General features: G+C 38.8%; 1 long non-coding RNA gene across 3 annotated transcripts in view; it reads right to left on the bottom strand.

Annotated features, from left to right (window-relative positions):
* Positions 1-17,024, bottom strand: part of LOC101748407 — a 451,745-nt gene that overhangs the window by 415,620 nt on the left and 19,101 nt on the right. For all 3 annotated transcript variants that reach the window (XR_006931068.1, XR_005862678.2, XR_005862677.2), the window contains exon 2: positions 13,125-13,211. This is a non-coding gene — a long non-coding RNA (uncharacterized LOC101748407). The remainder of the gene's footprint in view (positions 1-13,124; positions 13,212-17,024) is intronic.

Here is a 17,024-nt window from a genome sequence, read left to right on the forward strand (position 1 = left end):
TGGAAGGAACGTGTGCTTTCACTGAACTGTTACCTTTGCCTGGTGGAATGCTAGAATATAAAATGACATGTTATATTAGATTCTACTGAATTTAAATTCTTCCTTCAAGGCATTTACAGTGAAATAAAATATTTTCCATTGAAGACTCTTTGGAAAGTGACACTGCTTTCAGCAACATCTTACTGAAGACAACTTCCAGTTTAGGGACATGAGTCTGGGTGAAGTTGTTACCTGGCCTATCACAGGAAATCATAGACTGGACATGCACACCATAGAACAGCAGAGAGAAAGCTTCGGTCCAGGATTTATGGCAAAGACTGTCGCATTCCTGTGAGATCAGTGTCAGTACTGAGTCATATTTAGCTCAATTGCTGACCACTTAATAGCTTTAAAGTGCTCAAAGTACTTAAGTTGTTTCAAATACAGCTCTGCAAGAGAAATGTGTCTGCATTGTGCAGTGGTTTTGCATTTTATCTTTTAGGATATACTTAATTAGGGCTAAATACTGCTGTAATTTATTAAAACAAGAAGTAAACCAAATCCTCAGACCACACAGTTCTAAACCCAGATAAATTCAGGAGAACGCTGTGAGATTTGGAGTTTTGCTACTGAGATTAGGATCTGATCTATTGATTTCCATGGAACTTCCATGAAATGGAAATTAGCACAGGCTACGGTCATCTGTCATCCTTTTCTTACTTGTTTCCAAAATCTGATTTCCTGTTCAGAAGAAGAGCATATTCCTGGATCAAAGCCAGGTTGAAAGTAATCAGACCCTGGATGATACTTCCAATGGGCTTTAGATCGGGCTTTCCAGCTGGGGAACCCTGGATTAGTGGAAAAAGTGGAGAAGCCAGAACTCCTTGAACTGTACAGGCATTGGCGTTACACAGAAAGAAATAGGATCATTTAACTTAAACTATGGGTGCAACAAAAATCAGTTAATGTTAATTTAGGAAAACTGTACGTAAATAAATGTATATAGCTATATTTAAAATAATACATCAGATGCTGCTATTTTGTTGATGGAGCATAGCACAGAAATCTTTTTTTACGTTGACCGTAATGAACAAGTTTACTGGTATTTTCAGATTATGTTTTAAGTAAATAAAACACAAAGTAATTGAAAGAGAATTTCAAGCTTGCAACCACAAGTATTTGTAGTGCAGACCTAAGTCTAAGCTTTGGGTTTATCCAGTTATGGTATCAAATTGTTACCATATATATGACCAGTCCAAAGGATGTGGGACAACAGTCAAAACATCAGCCTGAATATCTGTAGGCATTATATCCTGGGTTCTTTTCAGCTCTCACAAATGATGCAAGAATTGTTTGCAAACCTTGGCAAAACAGCTTGGCTGCTTAGTAACATCATTTGGATATTCAGGATACAATGTACCTTCCGCTGAGACCATCCAGAGCATCAGGGAAAAGTTGGGATTAGCAGTACTGCAGTTTCAGATACAGCCTATCTTAACTGTTGCTCAAGCCTCTGTGGCACTTTTCACAGTTAAAATACTCATTTTAGTGACCTAGCCAGCAGTGTTTTGCAGGAAATTGTAGTTTTCCTATACACTCTGAAATATAACTGGAGAATATATTAATTCTTCCCTATTGCATGCTGCAGAGTACTGAGACATAGATTCAGGAATGTGATTTCTGATCTGGACCCCTCTGTAGCACCTAAGTTAATTAAAGCAAACCAGTGGGATAGACTTAAATTCACATTGGCTTCAGGAAAAAAAAGTAACCCTTGTCTGTCAGGGGAGGATGGCAGCAACATATTATTGATTTAGCAAGCCTAGTTTCTCGTCATTTGTACAGTTTCATTTAAAAAGATACACACGCTAATCATGGAGATGGGAGGAAACGTAGGAAAAGAAAGTATTAATATGAGAGGCTGGGATGTTGTATTTGTGTACAACAGGGAAAACTTCGTTGAAATGACTGCTAAAAACAGCCCAAGAGCAATGCGGGAAATGGCAAGAAGGAAAACTGAAATCCGGTGCTTCGTACGGGATCAGAAGAGTTGGACTCAGAGCCACAGAAAGGAGAACAGGTAAGGGTCAGGAAGATAGAAAGGAGAGAGAGCAGCACTGGGAGAAGACATGAGAAATTAGATCAGAATCTAAAAGCACTCAGGAGAGCAGGGGAAAAGGCAGAAATTAGAGCAGGAGCTAAGAGGAGAGCCAAAGAGGCAATAAAAACTCAAGGAGGAGAAAGAAAAACTGCGAGATGAAGAGAAGAGGATGAGAAAAAAAAAGATAGGAGATAAATACAAGGTGACATAAAAGAGCCTCGACCTCCACTCTGTAAAGGTGATGCGATTTCAGGTGTGAAAGAAAAGAAATACTTTGCATTTTTTGAAACGGCCCTGACGAGAGGACTGAGCTACATCTCAGAAATCAATACCACATTTTATGCCTGCTGCACCCTTCATGAGGAACCAAGACAACACTGATTCAAGTAAGTAATATTTCATTGGAAACTGATCTGTGATTGCATAGCTGTGAGGGATCGGCTCCCCAAGTCCCCGTGTGGCATCTGTGCTGAACAGGTGTCATTTTCAGGATTGTGTCAGGAGTGATGCGGCTCCGTTCCCGGTCTGCGGAGCACGTGGAGAGCAGAGGACACGTCACTTTAGTCTGGGGGAGCAGATGATGCTCCATCAGAAGGGCTGGCTGCTCTCTAGGGTCATTAGGCTGTGTCTGTCAGCGTGCAGCGAGCAGGCTGGGAGCTCTGCTTTGCGGCTGTATTTGTTTCAGGCAGTTCAATGATTATTTTAAGGTAATCAGAAAAGCCTTAGCCTGAGTTTTTAGAGCTGCTTTCCTGATCAATCGTAGCAGTGTTAGAGCTGGTGTGCAGCCATGAGGCAAAGGGGTCTCCTGGGCTGCAGGGTCAGGCTCTGGTGCTGGTATTTGCTTTTTCTGAGATTTTTTTTCTGATGTTTGAGGGTAGAAGTCCTTTGGTTTTATTTCCCTGGCCACAAATCCCCTTGGGAAAAACAGATTTCACGTTTATGTTGCTATCAAATCTTCATGTGTTTGAGCCTCTTCATATCTGAAAGGGTGATGGTGAAGCAGCTTTATAACAAAATCTGTGTTGGAATTCCCTTTAAGAAAATCACTTCGTTATCATGATAAAAATCAAAGCATGTGTGGACTAAAGGACATACTAATAGTGGGGGGGGGGGGGGGACAGAGAAGATTTTTTGATATAAACATCGATGTATTTCATTATAAGCTGGCACAGCCCACTCAGAACATTTAGTCTTTTAAATTAACCTAGAGCACTTGAACTGGTCTCACAAAGCAACTGCCTATAACATTATAGGAGGGCCAGCTGCCCCATGTCGCTCCCTAGTACAGTGCAAACATCCCACTGAGTCACGTCATGGCTCCCTATGGGCATCACATGGCTCCAGGGCACCATGGGAGATGTAGGCAAAATGGCAGCAGCGCATCTTTGGGACAAATGGAACCTCCAGCCTTCCCATTTAAAAGTCCTAGGAGGTAATTTACTGCTGAGATTTTATTGTCACATTAATTGGTTGGAGCCATCCCAGCGAAGAAAAGCTATGCAATTTTGTTTCAACTATTTCAACTACTCAAACTATGTTATTTCCATTGAAAACGCACAAACAAAATATTTCAACAACTTTCCAACCTGCAAACTGTTGAGTCAACAAAAAGTTGAGGCCACTTCCCAGCCCAGCTGCTGATTAAAGCAAAGGTTGAGATACAGACTATGGCCCTACGAATCAGTTCTCCCACAGTCCTCCACATTTTCCCACTGCTGGAGATCTCTACTACTGCAGTACCTTGTTGACAGTGGACACAGGAGAACTGAAAACTTACTTTTAGCATTAATGAAAATAAAACTCATCTGAGAGGTTACAGAGAGGTCTCTGAACCTGCTCTTCAGGACGAGTACTAAGTGGAACTGGTAGCTCTTGAAATGAAAAGTAATGTGAAATCAGCACTTTTGAAGATGGCTTCAAAACAAAGGCAAAAATTAATGCATGGTAATTGTTCCCTAAATGGCCAAGTATAGCTAGACATATTTTGAAAATAAGTGACTGAGGAAGACACTTTGCCATTTTATAAACAGTACAAATAACTTATGGCCCAAGAAAAATGTGTGTTCAATGCATGTCTGCATGGTGGGTATGTATTAAAGACATGAAAAGAACAATGTTTGCAAAATATGGTTAGCAAATAATAGAAAAATGCAGTGGCTATTTCTCATGAACATTGAGTACTGATTACAAGTATTCATCGTATTGCTGCCTTTCCTAAGAGGAGAAGCTAATACAAATGTGGAGAATGTGGCATGACCCATTGAGCTGACATTAAAAGCTTTAAATTGAATTACATTGGCAGAAACCTTCAAAAATTGTCTTGGGAGGAGAAAAAAATTCATGACAGAGCATAACAGATGTATGAAATTAAGAGCATTTAGGAAACATTATCTTTGCTGTATGATGGGAAATGTTTCTAATTGCACTCACAGGGTGCCTTTAAGATATGCTGTTTTTATTTAAGATACGTTCTTTATGATCTGTTACAGATTCTCAGCAGAAATATATAGCAGAGAGAATAAAATGCATATTAAGATATATGATTTTTTGCAACAATCAACTCATCTATTTTCATTGTTCAAAGAAACAAATTGCAAAGGCAAAGTTGCTGATTCTAGAGGAGTAGGATGAAAAGAAGGCATCTTATTGGCTAATGAGCAACCATACCATACTGATGGATGTAACTCTAATGCTCGTGGGTCGTCTTATATCTCATATCACAATTGGACTGCGTGGATTTCCCGGTACCTCTGCACCTTACTTTATGTCAGTTGTTACTGCTGTTCTCTTCCCGGCTACTGGAAGCTAATTAAATCCAGTAATTGAGATGCAATAGAAAATACTGTATGTGGAGTTAAGCATTATTAATAACGTCTGCACTGCAAGGCTTTCCCAACCAGCACTCACTTAATGTTTAAAGTCCAATTCAGCACACAGTGAAAACTAGATAAAAATGCAATGGAATTTCTGCTTCTGCATACTGCTGAATCATCAGATTTCAATAAGAGGTACCTTCTAAAATTACAACACTTCCCTTATGCTTATCCAAGGGTTCACAAATTGAGCTTTTCTAGTGAATAAATACAATGATCCTATGTTCCAGGTTTTTTTCCTGCTTTGTGGCTTCCAACAAGATTCATCAGTTTAATGCCAAATACAACTATCCAATAAATGCCATGAACTTGCAGCATCCAAGCCTAGACCCCATTATTTTCCTTTCACCTCACAATCTATGTGATTTACATTATGACGGAAAATATATATATATATATTTTTAATACAACAGAAAATCTTTGTGCTCATAGTTGCATTTAAAAATAAACCAAACATTACAAGGAGTCCCTCCAACACTCAATATAGACAGAGAAATTAATTCCCTTGTCTCCTGCAGGGATTAGTATCAAACTGATGGATTCATTCTATTCAGAAATTCTACATTTCCAGATTGCATGCTATCTCTAAACATGATCTCTGAGTCCCGTGTGGCTCAGTGACAATACACTAAATTGTATGGGATCAGAAAAAGAAGCAGCAAGAACCTGACTGAGGGACTGGAGTGCTTACCAGTAGAGAAGGAACTCTCCCAGAGAGCTGATTCACAGTTCTCCCTCCCTCCCCTCACAAATGACTAAACTATACAACTCATTCCTATGAAAAGCTGAGGAAACCAAGAATATGGAAGAGCTCATAACACAGGTTTGAATCACGTCCTGGGGAGCAGGTCTATCGTGCTGCAGTTGTCTCAGCAGAGCCTCAGATGCTGCTGAATGCCTCTGGCAGGGCAAAAATTGCCTTGTAGGGGTCACATCTCTAGCAGTCCTCACATTAACTTCTCTGGGAGACAACACACTGGGAATTAGACATATTTCTAGTCTGAGCTAGTGAATGCATCTGAGTTTAAACTCCTGTGCAGCACATCAAACCAGAATTTTCCATCTCATTTGTCATTTCAAAGCATAGCCTATCTATGCTAGTCTTCACCACTTGCTACTAACGTGAGATTAAATCACTTTTTTTTTTTTTGTATCCATATCCCTTTCATGAGTGCTTTCCTTGAATTAAACTACTATGACATTCGCTTCTTCTACAGATCTTTACCATATTCAATTTTTCCCAGCGAGGGGATTAGACTACATTAATTCATCAGGATATTAGTTTCTCTTGTGTCAGAGAGCAGGTGGGATAGACAATATTTTTGGAGATGATACATGTGTACAAACAGATGCACATCTCCATTTCAGATAACCTCTAACTCCCAAGCTGTCTTGTCACTGGTACATGTATAAGCGTGTGATCTTATTATCTTTATTCTCATCTTCTCCAAACTGTCTTCTACTTGTATGCCAAATTTCTCTCCTCAGTCTTGAAGTATATAGTCAATTATTTGAGACGAAAATCATACGTTAGTACATAGGACTGCATGTTTGGACATAGGACTTAGACTGGGAATGATCTATGAAGCATTGGAATTTGATGCAATTTATCAAAATCGCTCTTTAGAAAAAGATATGGATGTTTCCTACTTGTATATCACTCTGCACGCTGAAAACATTCTGCAAACAGTTCTCCATTATCTTTGCAAGCTATGTACCATCCTTGCCTTAGAAGTGGACCAACTCTAGATAAAACTTGAGTGTTCTTCTGGTGACCTTGTAGATTTCTTCCTCATCACAGACCCCACATCAGGAGTTATAGCTCTAAAAACTGTGCTAGTTCACTGACATTTAATATTCAAAAGGGCATTCCTTTTGACAACTTTATGTGAAAAAAGAATAAACTTTGTTGCACATACAAGAAGACAAACTGTTCACTAATGTGGGCAGAACTGGTTCATACCATTCATAGTGAAGATTGACAAGATCCAGATTATTATTTCCAACATACATCCGAATAGGAAAAGGATTTGTTGCAATGGAAACTCCTGCTATTGGATTAAAAATGACCTGAGTTGTCTGACAGATGTCAAGCTCAGTGGAGGCCAGGATGACTTAGAACCATTCAGTCTGCATCAGAGAAAACAAATGGGCTGAATGAAATAACCTTTCATTCAGTTCTGTATTTTTTGTCACCAGCAGTAAAAATAAACAGATGAAGTAGTATAAATACACCTTACCAACTTTCTCTAAATCAAAATCATCACATTATATGAGCTAATTTCACATTCATTGTTTATTTTCAAGGAAGGGAAGAAATCAAATATTTTTTAAAAATAATTAAAAAATTACATGAAATAACTTAGAACTAGGATTATTCCATTGCAGTCACATAACCTGCATTGTAAAGTCTGTGATTTAATTCCTTTATGGTAGGATGTCCACCAGTAAAAACAACATGCAGTGAGTAAATAACTCACCAAATCATGTGCATGTGTGTATATATGGAGTACATCATTGGCATCACAAACATTAATAGAGAGAAAAGAGTAAAGAAAAACTTAGAGAGACACCCAAGAACTACAGCTGAACAGAGAAAAGGTACCTGGCGAGGAGCAGAGAACTGACTGCTAACTGAATTGAACAGCAAACATAGACCTGAGCTGTGGGGAGCTGTTGAGAAAACTGAAGAATGAAAGTCAAGGACCACATAGATTATCCCAGAATAGTGCAAATGGCCCAGAAGCTATCAGCTGGGGAACCCAGGGTTCATTTGGCTATGAAGGCTATGCTTGCAGTTAATGTATTTGACCCAAAAAATCTGGGCACAAATTTTTCCTTTATAAATACTTACTCCAGAATAGAAATATATTTAAAATGATCTAAGAATATTCTTTTTCAAACTGAATACAAATTTCAGTGTTATTTTTTAAAAAGCTTAAAATATGGGATAGATTATTTTCAATGAAATATTATCTTTGGGCAAGTGAAGTGATGTGACAGGTTGAAAAAAAATAAATACTACATACTATACTATAATATATACCTGAGTGCAAATAGTCATTTTTCCATGGTAAAGCATGACTGAATCAGTGTTCCAGCATGTACCAAATGAAATCCTCATTCTTTGAAAAAATATATATATATATCCCTTTCAAAGCTGTTATTTCAATAAGCCATTAATTTCTGGGTTAGTCTGTGTGTTAAAGTGCCAAAAAACTCATTGACGAGGATGATATATTTCATTCAAAACAAGTAAACCTAGCAGGAAAAAAATAACATCTTTAGCCTGAAGAAATCTTTCTAACACTTGTTTGTAATCCCTTTGGTTAAAAGGTATACATTCATGCTTTTTATCCAACATTTCAGAAAAAGAAGCCGACAAAACCACTGAAAATATTTCCGTCCACTTCAATGATTCAGAAAATCCAATGAACATAACAAAAATCCTTTTAGATCTCTATTCAAACCAAACCTTCTTGGATGTATTTAGCACTTGCAACGACGCTGAGAAAATGTAATTGAAGGGTCCCTGGACCCAGCAAGTGCTGTTAACCATGTCGTGCTGTTGGAAACTGAGGCACAAAAATTAGGAGCCTGTTCATATTACTCAAACATAGACAGATTTTTTTTAACTGTTTCCTCAGATGACTATCAGACACCACACTTGTTTGACACTAGAATAAAGGTGTCTCAGTATGTTACTTGGTGGGTCTCCCATTCAAATCTAAATTGCTCATCTTCTGGAGAAGTCTCCCGCAGCTCCCAGGGAGCTGGCAGCTAATGAAGTCCAAGAAATATCGGGGTTCATTAAGCATGTAAGCACCCTGCTAAAATCAAAGATCAGCCTGGAACCCCCTTGAACATATCATAGTTACCATTAAAAATCATCATCACAGTATTTGAGGTTAGTAAAACATATTGCTTAGGCTATAAAACATTCTAAACTAGTATCCCAAATGTCTTGCCTCAAGCAAGCACTTAAATTAAAGTTTCAGACAGCTGGCACTGGAATCAAAATAACAGTTTTGCACAAAGAGATTGGATAAACATGATTATTGTTTTCATAATTTATTTTGTCAATGTGCAGCATCGTGCCGCGATCCATCCTTTGTACTTGGGCATGATTTCTTTCACTTTTCAACAGGTAACTATATATTTCACTGTGGATTTTAACAGAAAACAATCCCAACTGATCTGCTGCTCTTGAATAATCTAATCCCTAATTAGCTGAGTCTGAACACTGAGAAAGGCAGTATTGTGTGCTTTAATTAATTTCCATAATCTGGAATTTTTGTCTGCTTGCCTCATGAGATTGTTTGATTTTCAAGGAGAGTCTAACACAACAATTTCACTACTTCGCCTATGAAAAAGAGGGCAGTGTTCTGGATACTCAATACAGCACAACTGCAACAAACCCATAGGTCTTAATTAAGACTAAACTCATTTCCTCTTTACCTTCATTGACAATTTTAAGATGCCCTTCCTGCATTTATTCCTGCTTAGTTGCCCCTCGTCTCTTCCATGTTCTGAACATGGTTTGCTCCCTGTCAGCTTCCTTAAGCACAGACTTCCCAACCATGCAACACATTTTAAAGGATAGAAATATAGTGCCAGAAATCCTCTGCAGCTACCTCTTACATAAACACACATTTTCAGACACAGATCCCCCAAACATTTCACATTTAAAACTCTTCCAAAGCCAAAATGTGGTTCCTTGAACAAATCTCAGAAAGATTTCTGCAGTGTTTTATCCATGTGGTTAGCCAAGAAAAGATCTCTCGAAATCATCAAATCGTGACACACACAAAAGGAACCGCAGTTAGGAGAAGCTCCAGCTTTGCAGGCATAGAAAAGCCTTGCCACATTGCTGGAGTGTAAAACCATTGTCATGATTCACGTTGCTTTCTGGTATCGTTTTGTAACTACTCTTTAAAGAAATATTATAAAATGTTCAGAAGGATTCGAGTTTTGACAACTACTTTTCTTGTAGAACCCTTTGAATATTGTCACTGCAGATCTCTCACCCAAAAGACAGCCTAAACCATTGCCTTGACAGGAACTGAGCTCCTGTGCTTCAGTTCACACAGCTGTAAAGTGGAGATATATTTCTATATTTTATATTTTATATATTCACTGCTTCACAGGGCTGTTCTGGAGCTTGTGAGCACATATAAATTGCTTTGACTCATTCTGTTGAAAGTATTCCATGGACAAAACAGATCTTTCTCACAAATATAAATTAGAAATTACCTCCCTTGTATTCAGAGGGGTTAGTGTAAATTTATTACGCATGCAGGACTGAGAGCAAAACTTGTCCCTGTCTATGCAAACTAATTCTATGGTTTCCACTAGCATGAAAAGTGGTGAGTTGTTCTGGCAATCATGAAAAGGATTTCTCAAGCCAACCCAGGCCAACCAGGTGCCATTTTGAGGTTGCCCTCTGCTTTCCCACCTTGCGGGAATTCCTTGCGGAGCTGTGACCACCAGGGCCCCAGAAGATGTAACCAACCTTTCAGCTTCAAGAGGAAACCCATTTCCCACCACATGTGCCCTAACCAGACCAACTACTGGACTCAGCTCTCCAGAGGTCAATACATTAAGACTGTCCCATTGCACACAGAATTTCAAGCACTAATCAGAGGAGGAACAAGATGCAGAAAATGTTAGAAATTTGGCAGTACTGATGTTCAGCTCTTCTCTTTCCTTCCTTGAACATGTCTCTGCTGCTTTTAATTAAGTTCTCAGATTCATAGCTCAGAGATCTTTAATAACTACAGAAAGTGCTTGCAAGGCAAATTTTTCACTTCTAAGAAGGATAGTTATAATAAATGCTACCCTCTAATTTATAGGTAAACTTAACCTGATTTTACCTTTATTGCAATACATTGTGTGGCCATTTTCGTGCAACCGACTGATGACATAAAAGATTTTAACTTTTAATAAATGGTGAAAGTGTTGGATGGTATGCCTCCAACACACTGTAAGTATAGTGCCTGCTGATTAATTAATCTAATTAACAAAGGTGAAGGTTTATAATTGGGGTTAACTAGAATTTAACTGGTCATTGTTCATACCCCCCACTGCATTGTCCCCTAAGTAACTCACTCTGGTAGCCCTCCATGGTCCCTCGACCCCAACTTCAAATCCAGGGATCAACCAGCTTGAAGGAAAAGTAGATATAATCATATTTCCAAGACTGTAATAACAGCAGATCTTAATGGTGTGATATTTTTATACTGTTTGGGAAAGAGACCCTATTTTTTCTTACTCATAAGCCTGGAGTATTTTTAAATAGTTCAAGTCCCTGTAGTACTTCACAGTTTGCAGTGCAGTTTAAAAAGTAATACATCTTTTCTTAGATGTACCCCAGATTCTGCCTTTTAATAGACATGATAATGAGATTCTGTGTCTTCATTTCCCAGTGTGCAGAAAGCTCAAATAAATCTTTGATTGTTCACAACCCTGGAGAAGGCTCCCAAGCCCAGAAACGTAATGATGTTTCTCTAAACAATCATTGCTAATGAAATTTAAGTGTATTTAAAATATATAGATGTTTGTGTGTATATATATTAGTACTATCGGAATTGCTTTTTATTCCTTTTACTTTGTAAACTTGAATCTGACAGCAGTAAACTTAGCTCTCAAAGGATTCGTTGCTAGGAGAAGGGAAGTCCCAGGTTATTTCACTGACCTGCAAGACACACGTTGAACTTCTGCTTTTGTGTGAACCGTTAAGACATTAAAGGAGCCATTCAGTGACTTCATAAGATTAGGGACTGCATCCCTAGACCTCTACCAAACGCATCAGACAGCAGAACGCAGTCCAACTGTACAGTTTTGGAAGAACATCATAAACTCGGACCTCACAAGGCTCAGGAAAACATCACCCAATATCAGTCAAAAGACACAAATATACCTCTGTTTGCATGTACGTGATCTAGGCACCTCTGAACCTCTTTGTTAAAAGAAATGAAATACTATGGTTTCCTTTGGCTACTTCAGATGCATGGGTAACTACTGTCCAAAATACGGAACTGTTTTATAGGAAGGGAAGTTGGACAACCATCAGCATTTACCTGTTGAGTCATCATTCTGCACAGTTTGTTGCAGATTGTTGGATACAATTATTGATGTTCAGCAAAGACAAACATAACATACTTGCGCTCAGGAAAAAAATGCTAATGCCTTACACCTTCAGTCACCGTTAAATTTGCTTTGAAGGGAATCCAGACTTAACAATATTGCTTGTTTTATCTCAGGATACCATTTTTCCCATAACACTTCCAGCTTGTTTTCACTCCTTTTGCACATATCAGCTGTTTTCAGGAAAAATATATATATCTCACATTCCTAAGTTTTACCAAAAAGTTACACCCTTCAGAAAGGTTGCAGTAAAAGCATTTACATTGTAACGCACTCCATGTCACAAAGAGGCCTAATAGGACTTTGGACATCACCAACGTCCAGAGATTATAGCATAAAGAGACTTGGAAAAAATACCCAATTAAAATATCATCTGTAGGCAGAAAAAAAAAAAAAAAAAAAAAAAAACCCTGAACACGTAGGGAGGGAGAAGAAAGCACTGGGAAAGCTCTTCAGACTTCCCTCCTTAGAGGCCTGCAAATCCCAAACAGCACCTACCAGGACCATGCTACCCACTCCCACATTCTCAGAGTCTCAGGTGAAGATTAGTAGTGGGAATTGATAATTAGCCCCATCCCCACTCAGTTTTCATTTTTCTTTTCCTTACCTATCCTCTCCACTACTGAACATGACCTTTAGAAATCACATCTACAAACACTTTCTTGACCAGAAAATAATTCCCTCCCCCTCGTAGATGTAAGTACATTTTGTATGGTAGCTGCAGTATATATTTTCTCATAAGTAAGTTTTCCTTTCTAAATACAAAAATTCTCACTACAGGATTTAGTGCTGAGCTACTATTCTTGGTTCTGATGCAAAGAGAGCCAGACCCTTACTAGGAGTAGGCGGGCATTACCTTACGGCCTCTGTTACACCTTCACCTGTGAAGAGGTTGCCTTTAGCCACAACAGTCTTTTGGATACTTTTGGCATAAATAGCATCTCTTTCTACTTAAACAGTGATAGTCATCAAGGCTCAACAAGGTAGGTTTTACAGCAAGACTTAATAAGGCAGACCAGGATTACCTGTTAACCAGGAAACTGAATAGTGCCTCTCTTCAACCTTGGAGAACATTTCTCTTATTTCTTCATCTCTTTTCTTTTGTATGTGGCCTAAAAATGAACCAGAAAAATGCAATCATGGAGGGGAGAAGAAAGGAGGGGAAGAAAAAAAAAAAAAAAAAGTACCCCAAAAGCCAGTTGGTCATTGAACAGCTGCTGGATAATCATGGGAGCCATAGCTAACTATTGCTTTCCAAGCCAATGTGCCCTGAGAGTCTTGAACTCAGATATTCCAAGGCAGCTAAGTTAATGCCCCATCCTATCTGGCAAGCAGCTGCAGCCCCTTGTTAATTAACAGCATATTCCTGACTTGGTTCAGCTTGTATGGATGAGAAGGTGTTTCCCAAGGAAATCAGTAGGGATAGAATAGGGGAAAAGGGAAGAGAAAAAAAAAAAAAGAAAAAAAAAAGGAAGAAAAAAAAAAGGTGAGTTCAGGAGGGCAATGAGGCGGAGGTTAACAACGCTGCTTAAGATCAAGGGCTGAAGTGCTGAGATGCTGCCAGACTTGAAAACTTTAATTTACTGTCACTGTTAGCCCCCTTTGAGGTTTATGGTGGTATTTATACACACAGCATCAATCACATGAAACAAGGAGGGGATTTATAGTTTGTTTTAAAGACTGCAAATGCAATGTAATGCAAATAGCATGCCTCATGGGCATTTACATTTAATGGGAAAATTACAGATGCAAAAGATTGGTAGAACAAATTTTAAATTGACTTTATTACATCTAGTGCTTTTCAGAGAATACTATTAAAAAAAAACGCGAGGAGATATGGTAATGGAGTTCTACAGTGTAGCTTGACAGCTTAAATTCCACTTAACTGACTTTGCTTGCATCTTTCTGTTTACATTACTTCTTCCAATGAGTTTGGCTGGCAAGATCTCTGGATCATAAACTGATTAGAAGCTTTGATTCTGTTTTGTTTCCTTTTTGGGGTTGGAATATTTAACGTGTAAAGCTGATTGTATCTTGATAACTGTTTTTAACCAAGTTTTATCATCAGAATTTTTTAATGTAGATACAGCCGGGAACAGCTCTTTGAATCTATTATCACCTTTATATGTGACCATACATGCATAGTCCTTAATTTGTATAAGCTTCCTATATTTCCTCTTTATCTCTACAGATAGAACAGAAAGAGATGGCTGCATTACTTCGCTCGCTGATGGAGCGAACATTCAGAACTAATCTCAGCTACTTATGGAAAGCCCATTCTTTCTCAAAAAAACAGGTTCATTTCCCAGTATTCCCCTGTGGCCCCAAACACTTCTCCTGGAATGAGGAGCATTTGCTGTTGCAGTCGAAGGTTGTTATCATCATTTGTTGACTTATGGTAGATCCATCTGAAAGGTGTTGGTGGGTCTCCAGCTCACCTTCAGCAGACCAAATGAAGCCCTGGTTCAAACAGGTGCAACTCTACTTGCTTCAGGGAAGCTGTGCCCAATTACACAAAGGCTGATTTAACACCCTATAATGATTGCTATATTCCCATCCCATTCAGGCCTCACATGAGCAAATAATTGAAGGTGTTTCTTAAGCCCATTCCAATTGAGTGAAGATTGAAGCACATGTGTTGTTTTTAGTCTGTTTTGCAGCCAGCAGCAGAGCAGCCTCTCTACGTGCTGAGACCTGCATTAAGCTGGTAAAAGCCCTCCGCCCTTTGCTTCTTCAGATTTCCAAATCTTTGCTGTCACACAACATAACACCCATGAAAATGCTTTACAGACCTACTCATCATGCCATATTTTAGCCACAGTATAAGCAAATGATGATGTGACCTTTCAAGAGCGTAAAGCATGTAGTCAAAAATTACTAGAGCTCAGCCTGTTAGGACTGTGTCTTTCCAAGATTTCAAGCAGAACCTCCCTGAAATGCCATCCTCTTTCTTTGTTTCCATTCATTATGATACATATGCATATACCCTTGAGATACCCTATAAACTTGTTATTACCAAAAGGCCACGATTAAGAAAGGAGATGATTTGCTACCCATTAGTGACTCAACCAATTCTACTGAAGTCAGTGAATATTTGTTATCGTCATCTACAAATACTGCTCCTGGACTTCTGTATCCCTATTTTCAGTTTCTGTAGGTCTCTCTTTCATCTTATAGAGCAATATCTTACAAGAAGACTCATAACAAACTATGTGACATCTCAGTGCATTTATTAGTGAGGAACTGAGTCAGAGCAATGTTTGCTCTTTGTCCAGTCCTGACAGATATATTCTCCAGGTGTTGTCACCCATAACAAACACATAATGGCAGAGAGCAGCCTATATTAACATTTGAGCTAATACAAACATGCACTGTTTAAGCAATCCACCTGAGATTGACTGCCTTGACGTTGTGACTTTTGTTTAAGGTTGTAATCCCATGCAATGACATTCTCCTCTGCAGCAGTATGTTAGCAGCAGGCTTGGGAGTGTCGCCGTGATGAGGAAACCATAGGTTCCGGAAGCGAGAGCAGAAGTGAAACGAACTTTCACACTCAGAAACCATTAATGAGGTAAACACACTTGAACGTTGACAGGTAACTCACAGAGCCACCTACCAGTCTTGTTCCAACTCAAACCAACACTTACACCAAAAAAAAAAAAAAAAAATGTATCTGTAAACAAAATTTACAATCATTTTTAAGTTAGATTATCTCACACTGGCCATGTATCTAATGCCTGAGCAGACAAAGGAGTGTCAAGGTAGAGGGAGAAACGGCCTCTTTTCTACCAGTGCAGCAGACTCTGCTTCCGTTTTTATGTTTCTGATGATCCATAAAGAAAGTAAATTTACTGCAAGGATGCACACCATAATGGAGAATCCTAATCCTTCAACACCACTAAATGTGGTTACATTACCTTTAGGCACTGTGAGTATCACAAGTATCACTGTTTTCAATAAACTACTCATCAAGTTTAGCCATACCTGGAAGAATATAGACAGCTGAAGCTAATACTGCGGTACACAGGGACACATACATGTCCATATAATGATGGGTAACCATGTGCTCATGTGGGATGAACTGGAGAATTGTTGTTGAGGCAAACATGCACAAATCACAATATTTGGACTGGTTTTGCAACCCACAAATGATGGGTCTCTGCAGAACTTAATGAAATGACAATTTAAACCCCTCCCGCTCCCAATCCATCTTTCAACAAGAATTAATATTTCTTCCGGAGATTAAAAAAAAAAAATTACACTGACACGATATGTATCAAGACAGAAAAAAAAGATATTAAAATATTAAGCCCCTTAAATTTCAAGTGCTATTGTCTTTCCTGCTAAACATTTTCCATGTCTCCAAAAACAAACACTATTCAGAGTTTAGCCCAAGCTTCCGAGACACCAATTACACAGCAGCACTCGAGGACTGTCATCTGAATGTAAAGACAAATACTGTCCAGATAGCACATACCAGCTGCCAGTTCCTGTGTAGTAGGATACTCCCTCACCTTCTGTTTTAGGTTTATGAAAGATTGTTTTCTTTTAAAATGGCAGGTTCCCTCCATTCCCCCTTCACTGCTCACAGTGAGACATGTCATCTGATACTAATTTGTACTCGCTTTGTGTTTTGACTTAATTTGATTAATAACTATATCCTTTAATGGCAGTGTGACTTAACAATATGCTATTATGTTGGTGCACTGCACTTCGGCATCTAGAAGCCATTCATCTGCATCACAGCAACATTTTGAAACTAATTCAAAGTGGCATTTTTCTGTACCTCTTTACCACAGGGTAGAGGCCTGCTCTTCTACTGGAATTGCCAGCTAAGAGCTGCAGGCCAAATCTGGCTTGAATTTATCCAAAGACTTCTCCTAGTGCTCACATTCCAGCCTAGCTATCTATAGAATTGTTTCACC

Source organism: Gallus gallus, chromosome 10, assembly GCF_016699485.2.
Source record: "Gallus gallus isolate bGalGal1 chromosome 10, bGalGal1.mat.broiler.GRCg7b, whole genome shotgun sequence".
Lineage (NCBI taxonomy): Eukaryota > Metazoa > Chordata > Aves > Galliformes > Phasianidae > Gallus > Gallus gallus.